This window comes from Dipodomys merriami, unplaced genomic scaffold (genome assembly GCF_024711535.1).
Source record: "Dipodomys merriami isolate MVZ:Mamm:240054 unplaced genomic scaffold, mDipMer1.0.p SCAF_51, whole genome shotgun sequence".
Taxonomy (NCBI): Eukaryota; Metazoa; Chordata; class Mammalia; order Rodentia; family Heteromyidae; genus Dipodomys; species Dipodomys merriami.
The window spans coordinates 7,186,532-7,208,317 of record NW_027206080.1 but is presented as its reverse complement, the minus strand read 5'-3'; the positions used below and the strand labels follow the sequence as shown (position 1 = coordinate 7,208,317).

At 43.7% G+C, this 21,786-nt stretch overlaps 1 pseudogene; it reads right to left on the bottom strand.

Annotated features, from left to right (window-relative positions):
* Positions 1–1,072: 1,072 nt before the first annotated feature.
* LOC138810924 (U6 spliceosomal RNA) lies at positions 1,073–1,166 on the bottom strand (annotated as a pseudogene).
* Between the last annotated feature and the right edge of the window lie 20,620 nt (positions 1,167–21,786).

Genomic DNA, 21,786 nt, shown 5'->3' with positions numbered 1-21,786 from the left:
GCATGAAGTCATAGGAAAAATATTGTTTTTTCTATGTCAGCATGGTTTAAAAAAAATACGGTCAGAGCCATACCTGTAATCCTAGATATCCAGGAAGTTGAGCTCTGAAGATTGAGGTTCAGAGCTATAGAGGGCAGATACATTGTAAGACATTACCTTGGAGAAAACACACACACACACACACACACACACACACACACACAGCCAATTGGGAGGCATGGCTTTAGTTGTAGAGTGCCAATTAAGCAAGAAAGTAAGTTTAATAAGCACAAAACTGAGTTCAAGCCATAGTTTCAAAATTTTTAGTCAGATAACAATAGTACTCCATTAACATCATGTCTATAATGTTTCTATTTTATATATAGTTCAAAGTTAATTTCAAAAATTAAAAATTCAATGCTGAGCAAGAGCACAAAGACCTAAAAACAACAAACCTATGAGGTCTGCTTCAGAATAAGGTGATTGAAAGATTTCTAATAGTCTGTTGAAGTGACGCAGCTGTCTTGGCTGGTAAACCTGGAATAAGATTTCATCTGGAACCTAAAGAAAACAAAACAAGCATTCAGAAATGCAAATTCTATAAACAAATAAGAACTTATCAAAGTTGAAAAAATCATAATGAAAGGGAAGGCTAATGATGGATGTCAAATACTCAGTGCATCTATTCAGAGAAAGATGCAGAAGACACAATGAGAAGAACTGTTTACAACTCACACCTTCCGCCCAGGTGTAGCATCTTTTGATAAATGTTCCTCTCTCTTTTCAGCAGATTGCACAGCCTATTGGAATTCCAACTGGATCTGTGCTTTTTTTGTTTTTATCATTCAGCATTTGTCTGTAATTATTCAAGGCTTTTAACTGCTCTTCATTGAATTAACCGTATCTATTTAAATATCCAAATCAAGGGTAAACAATGCAAAAAAGATTTTTAAAAAATTCAGATCAGAACCATGTGAATTGTCATCAGTTTCCTGTTGCTTAATTGGAGAGTTAAGTCCATTAATATTGAGAGTTAGGACTGAGAGGTGTTTGGTAGTTCTTGCCATGTTATCCACCTTCTTGGGAGCTGTGACAAAATATGGAATGCTTCATTAATTTGTGTGTATCCTTGCCCAGGGGCCATGCTAATCTTCTCCAATTTTACTATTGTGCTGCTGAAGGAAGCACTCATCTGTTTCCTATGACTGGGATCCAAATGCAGTACAGAAATACAATGTTAAAAATAGCTCTATCCTGTGCTGGGAAAGTGGCTCAGTGGTAGAGCGCTTGCCTTGCATGCATGAGGCCCTGGGTTCGATTCCTCAGCACCACATAAGCAAAAAGAAAAAAGCCGGAAGTGGTGCTGTGGCTCAAGTGGTAGAGTGCTAGCCTTGAGCTGAAGAGCTGAGGGACAGTGCCCAGGCCCAGAGTTCAGGCCCCACGACCGGACCCCCTCCCCCCAAAAAATAGCTCTATCCTCTTGTTAAGAAAAGTCACTGCTGGTGACTCCTCTCTCTCTCTCTCTCTCTCTCTCTCTCTCTCTCTCTCTCTCTCTCTCTCTCTCTCTCTCTCTCCCCCCCCCCCCTCTCTCTCTCTCTCTCTCTCTCAGACCCTGCTGGTGTCCAAAGTGACAATCCTGTCTAAGAATACTGTCCTGAGTGAGAGTCAGTGTGAGGTCTTAGAAAGATTAAACTCAAAGTCTTGCATTTGCTAGGCAGGAACTCTACCACTTGAGCAACATCCCCAGTTTTGTTTCTCAGATAGAGTCTCATGCTTTTGTCGTAACTAGCCTTGAACCATGATCCTCCTATATCAACTTTCTGAGTTTCTGGAGTTACAGATGTGTAGCACATAATCAAACCTTGGAAGCGTACTTCTGGTCCAGTCTGAATTACTCAAATGATCTGTCCAGTTTAGCTTCAGTGTAGTCTGAACTAGTTGGTACTCATGTCTTGGTTGGAGGTTTTTATCCAAATTGACAGTACTGCTATTCCAGCTCTTAACTTCTTGTTAAGTATTATTAAGTCTCGCCATTTTTTCATTTTCTTTTCACTCTTCAACTCAAAGAAATCCAGTTTCTCTCCTATCCAAATGCTTGGTGCCCTTTAACCCATTTCCTATTTGCCTTCTGTTTTTTTCCCCCTCCCTTCCTTTCTCTGCTTCTTTATATTGGTTTCTTAGAGTGTCTGTAACAAAAATACCACCAAATGGGTGGTTAAAGACAACAAGAATTTATTTCCTTATGGTTTGGGAAGCTAAAAGTCCTAAACCAAGGTAACCAGCAAGGCCCTGTGAGCATCTGTATACAGGATCCTTCTTAAATGGTCTGTTATTTCTCTCTTTTTCAATTTTCTTCCTAATCTATAATTCAAGAGCCAAGTAATTCTTTTATTGATTCGCTATTATGGAGCATTTCCGGGTATTAGAGGTATTTCATAGAAACTACTCTTTGCTGCACTCCCATTTTATCAGTTAATGTATTATTATTTTATTGTGTAATCATTATGGCCAGTGCATCTGGCAGAAATGGGCCTGGGAGCAAACACATCTGACACTGGACACCCATACACCTCATCTGCTAAGAACACACAAGGCAGGCGTCCAGGAGGCTGCTAATCAGCCCATTCAGCCTGTGGCTTCAGGTAGGAGGTTTCCTGATAAAAGGGAAAGAGGGTGAGCACAATCTATCATATTTTCAGGGAAAATTTAGTTGCAAAAGGCATGTAGGGCAGAAGGTAGAATTGTTGAACCTCAGTCAAGATGCAAATGCTGGATGTGCGGCTGGAGATTCCTTTTGGTCCAAACCACCCAAGCTTGTGCAGTTGTTTACATGGGAAGCTGTTTCCAGAAGGCAAGTATTTGGATATGGTAGAAATACAGAAGCTCTGGGAAAAACTGCTCCCCCTGTCTTCTGATTACATAGGAAACCCAGACCTAAAGGTGTCCAGCTGCTACCTAAGTATTTAGCCATGTGCTTCATGTTCCTAAACTTACTAGTTCTGACTGGCTTTTTGTCCTGAGCAGGTACTTTTGGAAGGCAAACCCTAGGACTGCTCAGATGTTTCTTGAGTGAGTCTCATATAATGCGCTTCTCCAGTACCTCTCCCAGTTTGAGCTAGGTATCAGCTGACCCAGAGGTAGACTTTCTTTGGAACATCAACGTGTTTGGAGGCCTCCTTGGACCACTTCCCTGCCACGCCGACCCCAGTAGAGTCTGCTTAGCATGGGAAACCATCTATCAGACCATGATAGGGGCCTCGAGACCTATCTCTGAGTTTTGGGACTTCACCGAAGTCTACCTCAGAGAATGGGGCTTTACAGAAACCTATCTCCAAGTTTTGGGACTTCACCGAAGTCTACCTCGGAGAATAGGGCTTCTAAGAGGCCTACTCCTGGGAAAAGGCTGGAAAAACCCCTGGGAAAAGATGTGTTTCTGCCTTTCTTCACTGTATAAGAGTGCCTATTAATCTTTTACTGTTTCTACTGCTCATTGTACTTACTCATTGTCAACGTTCCCTTATTCAAAGCTCTTTCTTAAGAGTGTTGATGACTCCAATATCTGATGAGTGTCTTAAAAATATGACTAACTCACCAGAGTTAAGTGCTACCCTGAAACGCTAGTAGACAAGCCATAAGCAAATATAAAAGTATTGGGGGTTTCACAAAGTCACTTCAGCAGAAGGAATTGTTTGTAAGATTTACAAAAAGTTGTAGGCGCGGCTAGAACAGAAAGAATGTATGGCAATTGCTGAGATAACTACTTAGGAGAAAGAACTTCCTCATTTACTAAGAGACTTGCTAAATCTAAGTCTCCTTGGTGCTTACTATTAAAGAAGGAACAGGAAAGATCTTAATGGGACAGTTAAGGCCTCTATAGAATAAAGTAGTGGTTAATTGGTGACAATCATCGAAACCCATTGTATTTCTTAAAAATAGAGGTAAAGCCGGAAACAAGTGCCTATCAGGCGACCAGCTGGTGACCACCCAAGGATGAAGCCCTGCAGCAAGATTATGTAACCTTTTGCCCTTTCTTATGGAGACTCCTTGCTATAAAAGTTTGTTATCCTCTGCATTAAATCGCATTCAGCACTCAGCACTCAGCATCCACTCCTAATGTGTGTGAGTTGTCTGTTTGCCATCTCCCCATCCTATTCCAGGTTCCTCCCCTAGGTATCCTCTGTAGTCCTGACAGAACCCGGTCCGCGGCACTTCCCCATCAGGGTATTTAAACTTGAACATGGAGACACTTGCTGGGTTCCAGTCTCTTCACTTCCTTTCCCTAGCCTGGAATCACAATGGAGCACTTCCCATCCCAACAAACCCCAGATCCACGCCCTGCTCTCTGCTCCCACACCTCCCCAGGACTTACCCTCTGTTGACAGGGATTTACCGGGCTTTCTTACTGCCAAGGGGTGCTGCCAGGTGCTCTTACCTTGCCACCTCCCAAAACCCACATTCTGTAGAGTCTTATTAACTCTACCACTGAATGTCAAATGATTTTGTTGCTCAGTCTCTACTCCGACTATCACCATTTAGTTCTAGCCCTTCTTATCTAGACCATTGAGGAAGGAACCTGGCTGGTTTATTTTCTCCAAGACTCTTGTCCCCAATTAGCTCTGTGTGTGTGTGTGTGTGTGTGTATTTTAATCCACCTGGGAGCCAGTGGCTCATGCCTGTAATTTGAGCTACTCAGGAAGCTGAGATCTGAGGATCACAGGTCAAAGCCAGCCTGGGCAGGAAAGTCCATGAGACTCTTATCTCCAGTGACTCACAGAAAGGCTAACACTGGCTAACACAGTGGCTCAAGTGGTATAGTGTTAGCCTTGAGCACAAAAACTCAGGGACAGGGACCAAGTCCAGAGTTCAAGCTTCAGGACAGGGAAAAAAATTCAGTCTGATCATATAACTCCCCCAAATCCTTGAAAATAAACTCCCAGTGTTCACAGACTAAAATCTAAATTTCTTCAGCTGGCACCCCAGGCCTGTGGGGCTTGGCTTGGCTTTTGCCTTTTGATGGAATGTCCTGCCTTTTGAAGGCCAGGAAGCCTGTCTGGAATGTCTTTCTCTCTTTTCTAAATAGCTAAGGTCACTTGTCCTTTGAGATTCTGCTCAATCCTTCTGAGAAGACTTCTTTCACCATACCTCCACCTCTGCCCAGGCAGGTGCCCTGCTCTGTCTGGGTCTTCATAATTCTAACATACAGATTTTATCATACCGTTCGCTTATCTTTTACCAGATGTGGTTTCTCAATGTCAGGAACTGCACCTCTATCTTCTGTACACAGACACCCTATGGGAAACATGCAGGTGATAGCTTTTGCCTGGATCCAAGGACATGTTGATTGGGACTCACTTACCCATATGAGAACAACTTCTCCCTCTTTTTTGTGATGGTACTAAGGCTTGGCCTTAGGGCAGCTCATTCTTGGTTAGCTTTCTCTGCTCAAGGCTGGTGCTCTACCACTTGAACTACACCTCCATTTATGGCCCTTTTTTGCCAGTTAATTAAAGGTAAGAATTTCTCATATTTGTCTGCCTGACAAATCCTAGCTGCCTGTGAATTGGGATTCTCAGCCTCCTTAGAAGCTATTCTTCTTCTTTTCCTTCCTTCCTTCTTTCCTTTCTTTCTTCCTTCCTTCCTTCCTTCCTTCCTTCCTTCCTTCCTTCCTTCCTTCCTTCCTTCCTTCCTTCCTTCCTTCCTTCCCTCCTGCCTCCTTCCCCCCTCCTTTCTCTCTCTCTTTCATTCTTTCTTTCATGCCAGGTCTGGGGCATGAACTCAAGTCCTGGGCACTATCCTTGAATTTTCGTGCTCAAGGCTAGTGCTCTACCACTTGAGCCACTACTTCACTTTCAGCTTTTTTTGTTAATTGGAGATAAGGGTCTTACAGACTTTCCTACAAAGGGTGGCTCTGAGCCACCATCCTCAGATCTTAGCCTGCTGAGTAACTAGGAGTATAGGAATGAGTGCTGGCACCCAGCACCCCTCTTTTATAATTTGGCAAGTTCCTTTCAAGAAAGGTAGGAATTGAAATATTGTTTTTATTCCCTCTTTTTATCAGTATATGTGTTAATTATACAAAGGAGTTTCATTGTGATCTTTCTAAAAGGTGCATCTAATGTAGTTTGATGAAATCCACTTCCTCTTACCTTCATTCTTTCTCATCTTTCCTGCACCCCTCCTTATAAACAATCTTAACAGGTTTCATTGTTCTGTTACCACACATATGTGAGTAGTACTGTGGTCCTGTCCACCCTTCTTCATCTCCTTCACCTTTCTTCTTCCCACTAGTTCTCCTTTAATATCATCCCACCACTCAAGTTATTCTTCATTTTTCAGGTCTAGGTTTCACATATGAGAGGGAAAACATGTGCTATTTGTTTTTCTCAATCCGGCTTATTTTACTTAACATGATGATTTCCAGATCCTCCCTTTCATGCAAAGAAATTTTTGTTTCTTCTTAAAGCTTGCATACATATACATATTTAATATATATATATCTCCCACATTTATTGGTTTGTTTCTTTTTGGTGGTACTGAGGATTCTGGTTGCTGGGGATTCTCAAGCTTGCTAGGCAAGCTCTCTACTACTTGACACACTTACACTGCATCTCCCGATTCACAAAATGTTTTAAGAAGAAAAATATGTAAGAAGCAAGATGTTAAAGTGTTTCTTGTCGCCCTCATAGCCCACTCACAATCTCAAGACACTTTTCTGCTGAAGCACTCCGTGCTGTAAGTTCTATTACTTTCTCTAAAAGAAATCTAGAAAATTCTCTTAGTTGGAATTTTGTAAGAAATCTGTGCAATACAAGGTGAAGAATGAACCTTGTGCCTCATAATTAATATGATTAATATGGCAGGAGTGTGAACCCTCTTCCTCCGCCCCCCCTCCCCTGTCCGGTCTCTAAGGTGGGGGGGGGGGGCAGGGAGAATGGCCACCAGGGGTCAGCATTCTCTGGCCTGAGTAGCCTTGCCTATCAGGTTTCCAAGGGGAATGACTGGAGGAGTTGGATGGAGGAATTCTGTGGTAGAGCAGCAAATGTCATTCTGTTTATGTACTCTGCTAAGACGAAGGGCTCTGTTGGCATGGAACATTCTGTTCCAGCACAGGATATCTGTGTTAGAGCACTGGTTATAAAAGGAAGGGAGTGTCTTGAGAGGGTGGGGAGAGAGCTTGTTTCTTAACTACAATACTAGATAAAGGCCACCATGAATATAGTCTCATTTAGTTTAACGTTGTATGTCTTTTGCCAAGGATCAGTCCAAGGGCTTTCCTTCCTTCCTTCCTTCCTTCCTTCCTTCCTTCCTTCCTTTCTTCCCTCCCTCCCTCCCTCCCTCCCTTTCTTCCTTTCTTCCTTCCTTTCTTCCTTCCTTTCTTTCTTTCTTTCTTTCTTTCTTTCTTTCTTTCTTTCTTTCTTTCTTTCTTTCTTTCTTTCTTTCTTTCTTTCTTTCTTTCTTTCTTTTTGTCGGTTGTGGGCTTGAACTCTGGGCCTGGGCGCTGTCCCTCAGCTCTTCAGCTCAAGGCTAGCCCCCTACCACTTGAGCCACAGCTCCATTTTCAGTTTTCTGGTGGTTAATTGGAATCTCACAGACTTTCCTGCCATGGCTGGCTTTGAACTGTGATCCTCAGATCTCAGCCTCCTGAGTAGGTAGGATTAAGGCGTGAGCCACCAGCACCTGGCTTAAGGACTTTTCTTAAAAACTAATTGGAAAGGTTCAAGGTAGATGGAGGCCAAGGCAGCTAGCCAGGTACAGAGGCAAAGCCCATTGGTGATGCAGACTTCCCTCGTGGGGGGATGGGACGCCACCTGGCATGCCCATTACGTGCCTAGAAACCAGCCCTGCAGGGGAAATACAGCTTGAGCCTCTGTTTCCCAGGGCTGTCCAAACGCTTTCCCTCATGTTTTCTTCTTCATCTGCAGCCTGAGAAAAATTGAAGCCACAGCATTGGATGGGCTCTCCCTGGGAAAGTTTCGCCTCCCTTTTTGGTGTTCCATCTCCCATGCCCTGTAGCTTTGAGGTGATTTTGAAATGCTGAGGCAACAGTTTTCCAGAACCCTAAGGTCAGCCAGCACCATGGCACCTTGTAATGATGGGGCTCAGAATAAATGTATGACTCCAACTGTGGTCCGCCTGCCGGGCAGATAGAAGGCTTCATGCCAGGAGAGCCTGATGGACCGGCTCATTCTCAGGTGGGATGGCCAACACCAGGACATTCTTGGGTTAACACGGAGGGAGTCACATCCAGGACTGCTTCAATCCTGAGGAGGTTGGGGGGGAGGGACAATTAGTGACCTGCTCACTAACCCTGGAAACAGGGGCTTCTCCTTCTCTTCCTTTCTACCTGTCTGAATAATTGTCCTTCTAAGAGGATGACACAATGTGGACCAAGAGAGCATTACCAATTTACGTTGGTTCCTGGAAGCCTAGATAGTACAGTCATCTTTCTCTTGGCCAACTCTTCAGTCCTTAGTTATTCATATATGTGTCGTTGGGGTTGGGGGGGGAGGGAGAGGGATAGAGATAAAAAGTGGTGGACATAGTATATGGTCAATTACATGTGTTCCATCGTTTTGTTCTCATCCTGACATGGGCTCCTGCTCAAAAACTTCATCTTCCCATAACGTTCTGGGTGCCCACTCCACTCATGAACAGCTCCAGAGTGGGGTAAACCAATCCATCAAGCAACCAGTGCCCTCAGAGAGGACCACATTGGACTCCTCTTTGAGCCTCCATACTTTCTTTCATGGCTTTCCTTTCACTTCAACTAAACTTGTTGCCTTTTAATTATTGAATGGGTAGAGAAAACGTATCAAATACTTACCGTATAAATGTACCCACTTTTGTTCTACGTATACATCATGAGAACCATTTAAAAGTCTTCTGGAATGACTTCCAATTATCAGGCCCCTCTGAAACCTCTTGCAGGAAGTTTTTCTGAGCTGTTCCACATTCCTCTTTGACCCAGGATGTGCTGCTGTAACAAAAGACCCCCAATTTTGCACATGGAGATGAATCAATCATCCTAAGCATGGGCTGTCAGACACCAAGATATTTTCACAAATGCTTGAAGTAGCATGTCTGTGCTTAAAGGATGCTCAACTTTAACAATTAACTTGACAATTTGGGCTGCCAGAGGGCAAAGGTGAACACCGACCAGTTTAGTTGTTACCACTGTTGGGATTTCTGTACACTAGTGTCTCTCCAGTTGTAAGTTAACAGTAGCTGGGCACCTAGGGTTCATGTCTATAGCCTTAGCTACTTAGGAGGCTGAGGTCTGAGGATCACAGTTTGAAGCCAGCCCTGTCAGGAAAGTTTGTGCCACTTTTACCTCCAATTAAAAGTAGAGCTGTGGCTCAACTGGTAGAGTACCAGCCTTCAGTGAAAAAGCTAACAGACAGTGCCCAGGTATTGAGTTTGCACCCAATATGATCACAAATAAAGGGAAAACAAGAGGAAGAAGAGAGAGAGAGAGAGAGAGAGAGAGAGAGAGAGAGAGAGAGAGAGAGAGAGTGGGAGGAAGGAAGGAAGGAAGGAAGGAAGGAAGGAAGGAAGGAAGGGAGGGAGGGAGGGAGGGGAGGGAGGGAGGGAGGGAAGAAAGGAAGGAAGGAAGGAAGGGAAGGAAAGAAGGAAGAAAGTTAAGAGCTTTGAAAGTGTAGGGAATTCAAAGCATGGAACTAGCTGTGTAGGGGGCTCAGGCTGGGCCAAAGAAAACTAGTCCCAGGCCAGCTCTGGAATGGCAAGTGGGAATGGCAGCTACCATCAGACTGGCTCAGATAAGGTGTGAGGAACGTGAATTCCACAGCCCACAGTGTGGCTTAGAGCAAGCCTGAAATTCATAGAATCTGTTTACAAATTCTTTGTCCTTGGCTGTTTTGCAGGCTGAGAGGTACTTCAAGGCTAATTAACTTCTTCCTTTGGCATTCAAAGAGAAAATCCAGGCACTATCCACAATTGAGCAAAGGAATCTGGAAGGTTCTCAGTTAGGGAGGGATTAAATCTTTGGACCAGTGAATCTTGGTGGGGGAGGTGGATCACTTAGAAAATGGATTCCTAGTCTGTTTGCTAAAATCATTCTCTTTTCATTTATCTTTGCAGACATTCATTTCCTGCCTCAGAACAAATTCAAATAAATTCTGAAGAAAAAAAATAGGAAAGAAAAACTAGACTGTGGCCACAATGTGCTGTTATCTGAATTGTCCAAATGGTTAAGGGAAAAACCAATGCTTACTTGATTGATTTCTCTTATTATCCAGGCAGAGTGTGATTCATTGGGTAAATGTTCCCTGTGGGTTTTTTTAATGTTTTCAAGCCGTGGTCTTTCTAAGTGATACATAATAAACCTTGTTGCTGGGGAAAGGATTCATTTTGAAATCTAAAATCTCATCCCAATCTTAGTTTAAGCAGAGGAAAAAAAAAAATCTGAAATACTTTCACCAAAGTCTATTCCCAGCATTGACCTTCCTTACAAACTATAGTATTTAGCCTTTGCACCTCTTAAGAGTACACATACAAACACACACACACACACACACACACACACACACATGCACACTCTCTCTCTCTCTCCATGTATATATAGAAATAGATGGATAGACTAGATAGATAGATAGATAGATAGATAGATAGATAGATAGATAGATAGACACTCTAGTTTTTTGCTTTTATTTTTTGTGCCAGTCCCAAGACTTGAACTCAGTCCCTGGGCACTGTCCCTGAACTTTTGTGTTTAAGGCTAGCACTCTACTATGAGCCACAACATCATTTCTGAGTTTGGGTAGTTAATTGAAGATAAGAGTCTCATAGGCTTTCCTGCCCAGGCTGGCTTTGCACCACAATTCTCAGAGCTCAGCCTCCTGAGTAGCTAGGATTACAGATGTGAGCCACTGATACCCAGCTGTATTTTTTGAAGAAGAAAAAAAGTACGTGGCCAAGGCAGCAGTTTCATGCCAAGTTTTAGGATAAATATGCCAGATACGATACATTCATCATGCTTTTATTTTGTGTTTGGGGAGCGCTGGGATGGAACCCAGGGCCTCACTGAGGCTGCGCTGCATTGCCAGGCCTTTCACAGGACTCTGGTTTGTCTTTTCATGGAGAATCCTCATGACAACACGATGCTTTGACACCTCACCCAAACCCTTGTACTGAGCATCTGAGCCAAATTGAAATCTCTTCTTGGAAATGGATGTTGGTTTGGGTCTTCTGTATAATGTGATAGGTAAAGCCCTATAAGCCACACCAATGCCCTCCTGGATAAAAATGACTACCCACTGGGTGCTGGGCTCGTGTCTATAATCCTAGCTATTTAGGAGGCTGAGTTCTGAGTTCTGCCAACCTGGGCAGAAAAGTTGGTGAGACTCTCATCTCTATTTAAACAGTAAAAAAAAATACTGGAAAAGTGGCTCAAATGGTAGAGCACCAGCTTTGAATGTAAATGAGGGTGTGAAGCCCCAGTACATGCACACACACACACACACACACACACACACACACACACACACACACACACACACACACACACACACACACACTGATTATAGTCAAAACTGTACAGACTGGGACTGGGAATGTGGCTTAGTGGTGGAGTGCTTGCCTAGCATGCATGATGACCTGGGTTCAAAGTCTCTGTACCACATAAATAAAATAAGTAAATAAATAAAACTACATAGACTGAATCCTTTTCCAATGTGGTCCATGGAAGTCTGTGGAGAGGAAGTCAGAATAGTGACTGAGAAGACACTGCTACGTCTTGAGGAAAGGCCTGGAAAGAGTTCTTATAATGTCCATTTTCAATAAAGAGGGGGTGGTAGCCAGGAATGATCTGTTCCATCCTAAGGCTTCATAGAGATCAAGAACCTCCTAGAAAGAACAAATGCGTAGATTTATTGGAATAGGAGGTGGTAATGCAAATATACACACATTTGCACTTTCTTGGGAGGCTGGGTGGAGAGGAAGGGGAATATAAAACTTATTTTCTATGGAAAAGTGCCTGGGATTAATCTTGCAGATATGGAGTGATAACAAGGAGGGTGAAATGGAAGAATAATTGCTGAATTTAAGAGGAGCCCTTTCCACCTGTGAGGCTCAGAAACAATAGCAGATGCTTTTTAAAAACTTACGTAAGCTGGGTATAAATGGCAAATGCTTAAGAGCAGACCTACAATCTCAGCCCTTCCTAGAGTTCTTTCTAACTCTTCACTAGACAATGATTCATTGGTAATGATTGCATCCCTGTGGCCATGGAGGATCGTGAATTCTATTGGAGGACAACCAGGCTCTGTGGGGTTTATTTTCCAGAGCAGGGATGCCACCCATTCAGCTTTTACCCAGTGCAAACTCTCCTTGACACACAGCTTCACTTCCCTTTCTTTCTCTGGTGAGCCACTCCTCACCAAGCCCTGCCAGCAGATGGAAAGATTACGCGATGATGGGGCCTGTGGAACTTGGCTGCCATCCAGCTGGTATAGTTATTGTTCTGAGAAACTAAAGCTGCCCCCAAACTAAGATTGAATGAAGAGTAAAAATTCAAGAGGTAAAATCGAGGAGGAGAATTCAAAGTGTGAGGGGGTTTTCTAGTCCTTGAAGCCTCCAGGGCTAACAGAAGATACCAAGATCTGCCTCTCATGCCTGCCATGTAAATGTCTCAGGGCAGATCAGAGAATGTTCCAGTTTTCTAGTGGTTAATTGGAAATAGTCTCACAGACTGCCCGAGTGGGCTCCAAACTGCGATCCTCAGATCTCAGCCCCCTCTGTAGATGGGATTACATGGGTGAGCTACCCACACCCGGCTTCCAGATTTCTTTATTTGCTATTATCCATCTTATTTAAAACCCAAGTCAGTTGGACAGGGACACCTGTACTTCAAACAATATGGGGCTCTGGCTGACCAATATCCAATAAAAAACCAGATGACAATAGAAAATTTATCACAATAGTTCCATTCAGGTTAATCAAGATCATAATAAAGAATTCTAGAATAAATGGCTAAACCCTCATCATACATATCCACAAACCAGCAAATAGGAATATTATAGTCGGTGATATTGATACCATCTAGGGGCTGGTTCATTTCCTCTTCTCTTTAAAGAATCTTAATTCCTGTCTTTTAAGACAGGAAAGTGTTTGAGGTAAACAGAGTAAGTTTACTTGAAAGTAAAAGGAAAAACATGAGGGAAAGTAGAGAAACTTCCATCTGGAGAGAGGCCTAAAGAGGAGTCCAGTGGGGTCCTCTCAGAGAGCAGCTTTGCTAGTTTGAGAGTCCTCCCGTATCTCCCCGCATGGGCTTTGTGCTGATCCTGCACACCACCTCACTGTTTTTATTGGCAGAGCAGGCACCCAAGGCAGGGTATTTGAGCAAAAGCAAGCATGTCAGCAGGGGCCCAAGCACTATGGGAACAAAAACAATGCCATGATGGCCACATTTTGTCCATCACGTGTTAGGTGCACCACTTTTCTTCCTCTTTCCTCCCAAACAGTTCTCCCTTTGCTCTTTCAACCTGGGTTTGGTTGTACATAGCCAGTGATATTCCATGTAACTGTATGAAGCAGAACCCCACCCCAGGCTGACTGAATCCTGAACAGTGTAAGATGACTGAGAAGTTGGAGAGGTTGGGGGTGTGGTTTAGTGGGAAAGCATTTGCCTGACATATCCTAGGCCCTGGGCTCCATGTCCTATACCGAAAACAAACAAAACAAAACCCACAAGCAATTAGTCTTCTCTAGAATAGTGCATGCGATTTGGAAGAGAAGCATACAGAATAATTTATTTGGTATAAAATCCTAGGAATGTTTCTTAACAACGTTATCATGGCACTGATGGGTTTTATCCTTTGGTAACACAAATCTGGATTTGATTAACTGAATTCTGTAAAGCAACTGTCTTCTAATCTATACACAAACATATATAAACATAAATATGTAAGTGATCTGATGCTATGTATTATCCATATAAATAAATATTCCCTTTAGCTGCTGGGAATTTAATATCTTTGTATTTTATTTACATTCATTAAATTATATTCAGAGAAGGTATATTTTTATCATTTAAAATTTTGCTGGCCCTTCTTACTTCTTGGCCATGGAAATGTATGCAGACATGAAAACAATTTTAAGTTATTTCTTCTGGTTTTAGTTAACATTTTTCATTCTAGTCCACATTTTGATAAAAGTGGAAAGCACTTTTGTTATTGTATTTATTAAGTATAAAAAGTAACAATTCTGCCAGGAGTACATCTGTAATGAGATGGCCATGGTAATCTGGTGCTCCTATCAAAGCTTGTAATGCTGATGCCAGTGACCCCTTTCTGTGTAGACAAACTCTCACATGGCTCCCCAGCGATCCCCATCTCCTGATGTCCACGGACTTGTGTAGACCATCCTCTAACTGTGGGTGGAACCTGTGCCCCGCTTCTAGTTAGTAGGAGATGGCACAGGTAGGTCATCTTTGTAGTGGTGTCACACAAGATTGTAACTTCTGTACCTCTAGCAGACTGCTTTGCCTCTCTCCGCCGGCTTTGATGGAGTAAGCTACTAGGTGCTGAAGGCCAATGGACAAGGACTTAGTGCAGCCTGCAGGTACCATTAGCAGGTCAGTTTGACCCTCAGCCTAGTACCCTACAAGGAATGGAATCTCTCCCCTGCCCCCCACAAATACATGAGCTTAGAATTAGACCTATCTCCTACCAAGCTTCCAATGAGACACAGCCCAACATTAGACTCATGAAAGACCATGAAGTAGAGGACAATGCAGCAAGGCCCAGCTGAATTCCTGACCACGTAAACTATATGATAATAACCAGAGTGGTGTGAGCCACTCACTGAACCCACTTCACACACAGGAACCAATATTCTGGAACGTAATACTGAAAGAATAGTGGGAGCAAGCCAGGCTCTGACATAAGGTGGGAGATGGGGTTTGTAAAAGATAAACATACATGAGGGCTGCTTCACAGCTCTCTGGAATTCATTCAGTTAATTAAAAATGTATTAATTTTCAAGTCTGAGGATTCAGCTCTCCGGACCTTGTACTTACTAGGCAATAGAAAAAATAGTCATTTAAATAACTTACAGTAACAAAATCATTTATAGTCATTATAGAAAATGAGGATAAGCCGGGCGCCGGTGGCTCCCGCCTGTAATCCTAGCTACTCAGGAGGCTGAGATCTGAGGATCAAGGTTCAAAGCCACAGAAAAGTCCGTGAAACTCATCTCCAATAAACCACCAGAAAACAGAAGTGGCACTGTAGCTCAAGTGGTAGAGTTCGCGCCTTGAGCTGAAAAGCTGGGGGACAGTGCTCAGGCCCAGAGTTCAAGCCCCACGACTGACCAAAAAAAAAGAAAATGAGGATAATCTGGAGAGAGAAAGAAAGAGAAATCATCTAAAACTCTGGCTAACCATAATCATGGTTAGCATCTTGACATCCTGAGAGGATCTCACATAAGTCTGGCACCTGAAAGATGTTCCTATATCAAGAGCACCGCTGCTGGGTGCCAGGTGCTCACGTTTGTAATCCTAGTTACTCAGGAAGCAGAAATCGAGGCTTGTTCAAAGCCAGCCCAGACAGGAAATACCCTGAGATTATTATCTACAATTAACCACCAAGAAAGCCAGAAGAAGAACAGTGGATCAAGTGATAGAACACTAGCCTTGAGCACAAAAAGCTCAGGAACAGCACCCAGGGTTAGAGTTCAAGCCTCAAGACTGGCACAAAGAAAAAGAAAAAAAAGAGTGTTTCAGTTAGGGCAAGACCTGCAAGCTGATCACCTTACCTCCTAAGTCTTCCCCCTTACTATGGCTCTAATGTGTCCCCCAAAGTCTATGTATGGAAGTTTGATCCCCAGTGAAACAGTGTTGATAAATTGGAGATAAGGTCTTGAGCGTTTGCTCCTTCTCAGTGGTCAGGAGACTAGGCTCCTTATCATACAGAGAAGATGCGGTGTGGAGTGAATCTGACCTCCTTTGTCTCTTGCTCTTCTGACATCCACCATGGAATGATGAAGTTCTCTGCCCATAGGAGATACTTGATGTTGGACTTTCAGCATGCATAACTATAAGAGCAAATCTCTATGCTTCATTAATTATTCAGTCACAGTAGTATTCTGTGTTGATAACGGCAGATAAACAGAGACAGATAAAATAAGACAGACAGCCGTCCGTGGAAAGCAAGTATGTAACCATCCAGCCTTTCATCAGTGAGGCCCCTTATCAGCCTACCAAGATCCTTGCCTTGCCTCTCTCCCTGCATGCAAGGAAGAGCTTATCGAGAAATCTCCTAGCCAAAGAGCCTGAAGGGCTGACCCTCTCTCCCCTTTCCTGCTATCCCTTAATGAGACTAGAAATTAATAGATAATTAGATTTCAGCCTGAACAGGAATACTTGGTTTAATAAAAGGAAAAATATTTTGTTGGAAATGTTCCTTCTCTATTTGGCATGATGCTTAGGGAGGGCTGTGCCATGGATTGATTTCCCTCCGTGCTTGCCCAACTTGGCCCTTTTATCCATATCTCTGGTTCTAAGACAACTCCCAACATTGCATTTCTTGCCTGGCCCTTTGATTCCCATGGCTTTCAGGGAAGGCAAGTGCTGCTATGTAGACAATCTGTGCTAAAGTCTCTGAGCTCTCCAGACAGGCCAGGGCCAGGCAGGACTCAGACTCCCCGAAACATGCAGGAAACGGATAACCAGACAACCTGGCAGGGTCTGAGCCCTGCTCTTAGGAGAACATCTGTTGTCTTCATCCTTGCAAAAAGAATGTTTTGCTTTGTGCGGAACATGTCAAGCCAGTTGGGCGCCAGTGGTTCACACCTGTAATCCTAGCTACTCAGAAGGGGAGACTTGAGGATCATAGTTCAGAGCTAGCCTGGGCAGAAGAGCCCAAGAAGACTCTTACCTCTAATTGATCACCACGAAAAGGCAAACATGGGGCCGTGGGTCAAATGGTAGAGTAGCCGCCTTGAGTGATAAAGCTAAGGGGAGAGTACTCCAGGCCTGAGTTCAAGCCCTAGTAACACACACACACACACACACACACACACACACACACACACACACACACACACACACACACACACACACACGTGAAGCCAGCAACTCATTCTTCAGTTAGTAGACTGTCAGGCAGAGGTGAATCTTGTCCAAGGAATGAAGGTGTTGGCAAATGGAAAGGTCAGCCAATGAATGAATAGCTTTTGATGGCGCAACTCACACAATCTGGATGTGTTTGGAATCCTGGCTGGAAGTGACCCAAGAAGTATTTCTCTGAGATAAGAAGGCATTCAGAAGCTGTCAACGTTACGTTGACATGTGACATACTGTTACACTGGTCACGGGATGTTACCAGCGTAAACAGAGCTAGACCTTATATCATAGTTATATTTCAATAATCATACAGAAAAGTAGAAGGAGAAGAGGCTCTGAAAGCAAAGGAAAGCTGACACTCATCCTGGACTGAGACACCTGCAGATGTGCATGGAGTACCTACAGCTCTGTGCAATGCTTTGATTTGGCATCATGGTGAGAAAAGGGGTAAGCAAGTGTCAAAATATGCATGTTGCTATATCAGATAGAACATAGTGAGTGGGAGATGCCATTTTACATTTCCCCATACATCTGTAAGGTTTCTGGGCTCTACTCTCATGGTCTCACACCAGGTCACCCACCTACCTGTCCAATTGCATGGGTTTGCCCATGCTGCTCTGCTTTCCTCTGAGCAACTCCCAGCTCTTGGTCCACTCCAAGCCTTCTTTACTCAGTAGTTTGGGGTCCCAGGCCTTGTCTGGTTTCATCTGTGCAATGTTGGGAAGGGGCTAAAGGTGAAAGACTTGGGGCTATTGCCTGTGTATTACATGTGCCCACACACACATTTTGTGGTAACTAATAAATGCTGCTCAACTCCCCTCTCCCCCCAGATTCACATGTTCCAATTTAATTCCCAGCGTGGGGGCATTTGGAGGTGGAGCCTTTGGGAAGTGGTTAGATCACAAGAATGGAGCCTTTGTGAATAGAGTTAATGCCCTCATGAAGAGGGCTCCAGAGAGCTTCCCTGCCCTAATTGCAATGTGAAGCCATAGCAAGAAGGTGCTATCTCTGAACCAGGAAGGGGCCTCACCAGAGCCAGACCATGCCAGCACACTCATCCCAGACTCCCAGCTTCCAGAACTGTGAGCCGTGGAGTTCACTGGTCATAAGCTACCCACTTCACAGTATTTGGTTCCAGCAGTGTGAATAGCCTAAAGCAGTAAGTTTCCCCAATTTGTCTAAGGCAGTCTGTACCGTGTGAAACTGGAGGATGCACCAGCAACTGTGCATCTGGCACATCTGGGTCCCCATCATGATTTCTTCCCTTCTTCTCCAGTGGCTAAAGCAGAGACTCTCACCCTCCTTATTCAGAGGTTTAGCAATATGGGAAGAAAGCCTTATCTGATGATGCCTTTAATGAGCAGTCATCATTTAAAAATTTTTGGATCTCAACTTCATGTTCTCCCTGGCAGGGTGATTTATGCCATACCATATTTCCTCCTGCAGCCAGAGCAGCTTTTATTATGTCATCAATTATGCATGGGTGAGCGGCTGTCTTCTTGGGCTCTGCAGCTGAGCACATCTGGAGAGAAGGCCCACTGCTGCCAGGCATCAGCCTGTGGGGACTGGAGCACATGCCGATTACTTGGCTGGACCTGTCGACGTTTCTCATCCCATGTGCAAAACTGCCTGCAAAGCCAGCTGTGTGGATTGTGCTTTGCCCTGAGAGAAAAAGGCACCTGGCTACCCTCTTACGTTTTGGCATAACTGAACCTTGGATAATCAATAAAGCAATGTGGGCAGTTTTACAGGAACACATGTAGGGCAGGGCTGGAGAGACGTGGACTCCGTTTATGGATCCAATAACAGTGATCATATCGAAGGACAAGTCATGTGCACCCTAAATGAGATTAGCGCTTTCTGGAAAAGTATTAGTAAACCAGAGCTTGCCTGTGGGTCTGGAGATGAAAGTCACTGCCCCTCCCTAGAAATATATGATTTAAATAAAATCCACATGCCCTGGCCTGACTTACGGGCTTCATTTTTCCCTGCATAAGTTCATGTGTATGTCAATGTGGTGGGAATTGGGGTACAGTAAGAACAGGGATAGCAGTGGTCAGTTGGTTCTGTAAAAGTCCATCAAAGACGTTGAATATATTCATTGATTTTGTTATGAGTGGAGGTGATATCCCCAAGTAAATGTCTCAGGGAATGTTCTAGAACATGTTTTTCCCTTGTGGAGAGTGCTAAAACATTCCAGGGGATGTCAAGTCTAACAGATGCCAGAGGCCGTTGAGGAGTTGACTGACTCATAAAGGATACCTATCCTCCTTGGTATTCTGGAGCTGAAATTCCTCGACACGGATTTAATCAGGTTACTCTGTCCTTCCCTGATGGACATGAATTAATTAAGGAAGCAAGGCATGTGTGGAAACAGTTTAGCAACACAGGAAACAGGGCCAGAGAGGTCACTGAGCAAAACATCCCAGCAGGGGGCGCAGTGAATCCTTTTGGAGTTTAGGGGAGAGAACTTCTGGTGAGATCCATACCCTTGGATCTTGTAATTGATAGAGACAGGTTCAGGCCCTTGTCTAACCTCAGCGTGCCTGCAGAAAGACAGATCTACTTCTGAGAAAACTGAGGACTGAGGAAAATAGTTCCAGCTAAAAAGTCCAAGGATTCAGCCCAAGGCAGAGAAGTCTTGGCTGCCTGGTAAGGCACTGATTTCCTCCCCAACAGCTGCCCATTCTGTGATAGAGTCATATCTGTCTTCTATTTTTTTCATTGTGCATTAACCTTGGTTGACCTTTGCATATTAAAGTGAATTTCATTGGCATTTTTAAGCCTTGCCATAAATTCAGTATTTTTTTAAAGTATGTATCTCTAAAAGTCGTTGCGTTTTGACTAACAGAAACATATCCCCAAGAGAATCATCAATTTCTTTTGTTGGAGAAAAGGCAAACAATGTTGGCTGTGTTGGTATATGGAGGCGTAAACGCAAGAGGCAACACAAGTACTTTTCCCATACAGCTGAACTTTAAAAAAAAAAAGACAAATATTTTGAACAGCTCATACATCAAGAAGACATGTGCAGGCTCGATTATTAAAATAATCTTGGTATCCTGGTGTAGTGATGTGTGCTTTTATCTTCAAAGCAATTTATGACTGCTCATGAAGTGACTTGGGACAAAAGATCAGAAATTGGCGGGAGGTCCTGGGTCTATGAGTGGATGGAACAGAAATCAAAGGCACTTCCCCCAACCCCCAAGCCTTTTAGTGGATCACAGCCTGAAAGGAAGCTGGGAGCAGTTTCTTCTGGACAGCAGAAGCCCACAGTTCAATGGCAGTTCAATGCTTTGCTGAATCCCATTCCTTTATCCCATAATAGTTATGGTCCAAACACCACATCACACCTAAGCAGAAAAAGCACTTTCTGATCCTGACCCGGCCTCTATCTCCTTCCATTATCATTGGGCCATTATCATTGGGCCACACAGTCTGACTCTGATTTGACAATAGTGACATGAGTTTCTACGTGCTTATAATGTGCCTATGCTGTTCTTGCTATGGAGAATACCATGGAATCAACACAGCTAATTGCTGAGGTGGACATTTGATAGGAGGAGTCGATGGGCTGTAGCATGGTTTGTTATTTATACAAAATCCACAGCTATAGGTGGTGGAGTCAGGATTCATATTCTGGATCTCAAGCCATCGGCCTTATCCCATTTGCCTTCCTATGTCAGAGCAAGGACACTGGCGTTTTAAAGCTTTGCTTTCTACATGGGATAAACTTCTGTCCAAATCTACAACTATCAGCTGGTATCCATGTGCTATACCATCCAGCGAGTAGGTATTTGAAGATATTGAGCAACAGAATTAAACAAATCTAAGTGCTTCTTGGCAAACTATATATCAAAGATCATAAGTGGCTAAAAGGAAGACAGCTGATCTCAGGTTAACAGGTCAGAAAATAATAGCAAAAGCATTTCAGTGGCCTTTGGTAAAAAATGTGTTGGTCCTAGCTCGGTGCCAGTGGCTTACACCTGTAATCCCAGTGACGTAGGAGGCTTAGATCTGAGGACTGAGGTTCAAAGCCAATCCAAGCAGGAAAGTCCCTAAGAATCTTATCTTCAATTAACCACCAAAAAGTCAGGAGTGGAGCTATGGTTCAAATGGTAGAGCACTACTAGCCTTGAGTGAAAAAGTTAAGGGACAGAGCCCAGGCACTGAGTTCCAAGACCCAGAACTGGCACCAAAAAAACAAGTGCTTCCCCAGCCTAAGTAAACCCTTTGTTCAGTTTTCCTGCAGGACTCACCTGCTGGTTCCACCAGCCTGGATGTATTGAATCTCCTCATTCCTTTGCACTTAGCTGTCATTCTTACCATGCTTCTGTGCAGGCTTCATGTCATGCCCTGTTTCCCCCTCCTTGTGACACTTCTTTCTGCTAACCAACCTGTGTTCAGGATGATACCTTAGGTGAAGGTGCTTTGATTAGTTCCCTTGCTCTTTGACCAAGCATTCACATGGTATTCACTCTGTGAGAGACTCTACCCAGGGCTGGGACATAGCTTGAATTGTCTAAAATGGAGCCAAGCACTAGACAGATAATCAAGCAACCGTTTATCCACTGAAATGAGCACTATTCATGAATGTCCAAATGGATGAGTGAACAAATAACAGGCGGTGGGGGTGGGGCAGCTGACCTTGTCAGGGGTCAGCAGAGGTTCTCTTGAGGATGTGACCATGGAGATGGAGAGAAATGAGTCCCGAGTAAAGAGAGATG